This window comes from Salvelinus sp. IW2-2015, unplaced genomic scaffold (assembly GCF_002910315.2).
Source record: "Salvelinus sp. IW2-2015 unplaced genomic scaffold, ASM291031v2 Un_scaffold2541, whole genome shotgun sequence".
Classification (NCBI taxonomy): domain Eukaryota; kingdom Metazoa; phylum Chordata; class Actinopteri; order Salmoniformes; family Salmonidae; genus Salvelinus; species Salvelinus sp. IW2-2015.
This window is the reverse complement of record NW_019943854.1, coordinates 51,242-56,393: the sequence shown is the minus strand read 5'-3', so window position 1 is coordinate 56,393 and position 5,152 is coordinate 51,242. Positions and strand designations below refer to the sequence as shown.

The 5,152-nt window shown below is 42.8% G+C and overlaps 1 protein-coding gene across 1 annotated transcript in view; it reads right to left on the bottom strand.

Annotated features, from left to right (window-relative positions):
- The window catches only part of LOC112074237 (importin subunit alpha-7), a 35,284-nt gene that overhangs the window by 18,602 nt on the left and 11,530 nt on the right, over positions 1 to 5,152 (bottom strand). The gene's annotated exons all lie outside the window — the stretch shown is intronic.

The window sequence follows — 5,152 nt, the reverse complement described above, 5'->3', positions numbered from 1 at the left end:
TTGGCTATTGTGTCCTGTAATATTCACTACCTTCTCTGTGTGTGATGGTATGTCCTTAATATCACTACCTCTCTGTGTTTGGTATGTCCTTAATATCACTACCTCTCTGTGATTGGTGTGTCCTTAATATCACTACCTCTCTGTGTGTGTTTGTATGTCCTTAATATCACTACCTCTCTGTGATTGGTATGTCCTTAATATCACTACCTCTCTGTGATTGGTGTGTCCTTAATATCACTACCTCTCTGTGTGTGATTGGTATGTCCTTAATATACTACCTCTCTGTGTGTGTTGGTATGTCCTTAATATCACTACCTTCTCTTCTGATTGGTGTGTCCTTAATATCATACCTCTCTGTGATGTGATACCTATCCAGTTCCTTCTGGCACCATTGTCATACAGCGTCTTGAGAGAGAGTAGGAGTGCTGATCTAGGATCAGTCCTCCCCGGTCCATGTTATTTTATTATTCATTACCATCTAAAATGTCATCACAGATCCTAGATCAGCACTCATTTATACAGTCTTAATAGAGAGTAGATGGTGCCAGAAGGAACTGGATAGGTGTTTGACCATTCCAAAGAGCCCTATGGAAGTCTAAATTTCACATCCGTCCCCTGTCCACATGCCTGTCAGTTAAGTCACTGGGCTTTTCATGTTCTGGCTGGACTAGAGTCACTAGCAGATTAAACCATAGCTAGCTAGCTAACAGGAGGGAATAACACAGATTACAGACTAACTCCATGGGAATCCCCAGATGAGGCAAATAACACCTCATCTCCTACATAGGCCCTTTTGGTCACTATAGTCACTATAGGGTTGTCTCGGGATGCCAGAAAAGACTCACTTTTACCTAGGCGAGAGGTGGCCTGGTTTACACTTCAGAACTCACAGAAGTGAGCCACTGCGTTCAACTCAGCAGTTTGGAAAAGTTTTTAGTACAATTATGGAGTTAACCTACTTCTTGAGGCTTAGCTAGCTGCTTGACCCGTTTCAGATTGTAGCATACAGCACAGAGAGGTAGTTGATATAAGGACATACCAAGCACAACACAGCAGAAGGGCAGGATGATATATCAAGGACAGATCCAATCACACACAGGACCGGGTAGTGATGATTAAGGGACACACCAAATCAGAGAGACGGTAGCTATATTTAAGGACTCATACCCAACAGCACACAGCGAGGTGATTAGTAGATTATTCAAGAACATGAGCTGCGAGAGTCACACACAGAGAGCCCAGGCTAGGTGTGCGCTATGATAATTCAAGGGCCACACAGCCAATTCACAGAGAGGTAGTGATATTAAAAGGACGCTCCATATACACAGAGGACGTGGCCGGTCCCTGACTCACTCCTAGGAGGAGCGAGCTACCAAACACACATCAGAGAGGTAGTGATATTAAGGCACGACAACCATCACAGAGAGGTAGTGATATTAAGGACATACCAAACACCAGAACGAGGTCATGTATGGATATTAAGAGACCATACCAATACACACAGGGTAGTTGAATTAAGGACACACCCGAATTCAAGGAGGTAGTGATATTGATGCAGGACATACCAATCACACAGAGAGGTAGTGATATTAAGGACATACAAACACACCAGAGAGGGTAGTGATATTAAGGATCAGCTAGCAATCAGAGGGTATGCATATTAAGGACCCACCCAATCAGAGAGAGGTAGTGATATTAAGGACCAACCCAACAGAGAGATGTAGTGATATAAGGACACCCAATACACAGAGAGGTAGTGATATTAAGGACCAACCAAACTACACAGAGAGGTAGTGATATGTAAGGAACATCACCAATCACAGAGAGGTAGTGATCATTAGACATACCCAAAACACACAGAGAGGTAGTGATACTTAGGACACACTCATAGAGGATACTAAGGACAAATCAGAGAGGTAGTGATATTAAGAGACCACACCCAATCAACCAGAGAGGCAGGTGATATTAAGGGACACACCAACCAGAGAGGTCAGTGATATTAAGGACACTACACAACAGAGAACCGGTAGTGATACTTAAAGGACCACGACCACATGCACGAAGAAGGAGCTTAGTTATATTAAGGAACCATACCACAACACACAGAGAAGGGTCGCGTATTAAGACACAACCAATCAAGAGACGGTTAGTGATATTAAGCCGACATACCAACCACAGAGACACGTTAGTTGATATTAAGGGCACACAATCCAATCAGCGAGAGCGTACGTGATATCTAAGAGAACACTACCAATTCACAGAGCGAGAGTACGTGTGACTATTAGAGGACACACGCAATCACAGGAGCCGACGTGAATAAGTGACAGTCTCAAGGACGACACCAAAGTGTTGTCTAAGGGTGCACACAGCATCCGAGACAGGGGTTGAAACCGAAACATAATGTGATATTAAGGAACGCACCAATACCGACCGAGAGGTGTGAATTAAGGACACCACCACACATTCACCGAGACCGAGTAGTCGATATTAAGGACACATAATACACGAGAGAGCCCGAGGTAGTGATTATTAAGGACAACCCAACCACAAGAGGACGTGTAGCTGGCATCACTATTCAAGGACACCACCCACAATCAGAAGAGCGGAGCTCGATAAGTGACCCTACCAGAAGTAGTGATCTGCTAAGGACCCATCACCAACAGATGCACACGAGAGGACGGTACCTGGATACTTAAGGACACCCGAAACCCACGGAGACCGCTCACGCGGTATCGTAGGAACCGCGGAGATCAGCTGACCCTAACTTGAGTATGTAGAAGGGACCACCGCATAAGTGAGGAGCCGTGATTAAGTACGACGGCATACCCTCAGCCGAGACTGTGATCTCTACCGGAGAGCCCACCCAATCAGACGAGTATCGATTCAGGACGCACGCAACACAGGGCGTATGTGAATATTAAGGGCACTCACCACTAATCACAGGAGAGATTCCCGCGCGCCCGGGTGTAGTGATATTATAGGAGCATCACTCACATCAAGGAGAGAGGTAGTGTATATCTAAGACACCCACCAATCAGAGCGAGATGTAGTGATATTAAGACACACCAATCAGAGAAGCGTAGGATACTTAGGACACGTAATGTACAGCACAGAACGGATCCCTTGATAGGAGTACACGACAAGCAGAGAGGTAGTGATAATTAAGGACCACCAGATCATCAGAGAGGCATGAGTAATAGGACAACCGCCTCGATGAACAGTCAGTGCATATAGGACCACACACCAATTCAGGAGAGAGTGTTAGATATTAAGGAGCACACCACTCAAACAGAGAGAGGTAAGTGATGTTAAGGACACACCAATCAGAGAGAGGTGAGTGATATTAAGGACACACCCAATCACAGAGAGAAGGTAGTGCGATATTAAGGAACACCAATCCACCGAGACGGTAGCTGATATTAAGGACACACCAATCAGACGAGAGGTAGGTGATATAAGGACACACCAATCAGAGAGACGGTAGTATATTTAAGGACACCACCAATCACACAGACGCAGGTAGCGTGAGAATTAAGACACACCAATCAGAGATCAAACTCAGATGTATAGACACACTAATCCGCTTATCTACTTAGAATTTTCTGACGACCACCATCATTACTCTCTCTGGCTCCAATAGGGCTATTCCTACAAATGTGAACTATGTCTGACGCCATGCCTATTTTCAGCTGGGGGGGGGGGGTGCGAACAGAAGCTGTGGAGAACATATGCAGAGGCGATGCGCAGAGGGTTGCCTGCTGCCCTAGTCCTATAACATCGCTCCTTCCCCCAGCCCGTCGAATCTTCCCTGGTTGGGATAACATCTAAATATAGAGATGTTCATTTAGACTTCCATAGGGCTCTTTGGAGTTACATCTAATCTATATAGAGCATGGTTTCATTTAGACTTCCATAGGCGCCTTTGGATACATCTAATATAGAGCGGGTTTCATTTTCAGACTCCCATAGGGCTCTTTGGATACATCTAATATTGAGATGGTTTCATTTAGACTTCCATAGGGTCTTTGGATACATCTAATATAGAGATGGTTGTATTTAGACTTCCATAGGGCTCTTTGGTACATCTAATTGAGTGGTTTATTTAGCTTCATAGGGCTCTTTGGATACATCTAATATAGAATGGTTTTATTTAGACTTCCATAGGGCTCTTTGATACATCTAATATTAGAGATGGTTCATTTAGACTTCCATAGGGCTCTTTGGATACATCTAATATAAGATGGTTTATTTAGACTTCCATAGGGCTCTTTGGATACATCTAATATAGAGATGGTTTCATTTAGACTTCCATAGGGCTCTTTGGATACATCTAATATAGAGAGGTTTCATTTAGACTTTCCATAGGCTGCTTTGATACATCTAATATTGAGATGGTTTCATTTAGACTTCCATAGGGCTCTTTGGATACATCTAATATAGATGGTTTCATTTAGACTTCCATAGGCTCTTTGGATACATAATATGAGATGGTTTCATTTAGACTTCCATAGGCTCGTTGGATACATCTAATATAGAGATGGTTTTATTTAGACTTCCATAGGGCTCTTTGGATACATCTAATATAGAGATGGTTCATTTAGACTTCCATATGGCTCTTTGGATACACTCAATATAGATATGGTTTCATTTAGACTTCCATAGGGCTCTTTGGATACATCTAATAAGAGATGGTTTCATTTAGACTTCCGTAGGGCTCTTTGGATACATCTAATATAGAGATGGTTTCATTTAGACTTCCGTAGGGCTCTTTGGATACATCTAATATTGAGATGTTTCATTTAGACTTCCATAGGGCTCTTTGGATACATCTAATATAGAGATGGTTTCATTTAGACTTCCATAGGCTCTTTGGATACATCTAATATTGAGATGGTTTCATTTAGACTTCCATAGGGCTCTTTGGATACATCTAATATAGAGATGGTTTTATTAGACTTCCTAGGGCTCTTTGGATACATCTAATATAGAGCATGGTTTCATTTAGACTTCCATAGGGCCGCTCTTTGGATACATCTAATATAGAGATGTTTCATTTAGACTTCCATAGGCTCTTGGATACATCTAATATAGAGATGGTTTCATTTAGACTTCCATAGGGCTCTTTGGATACATCTAATATAAGATGGTTTAA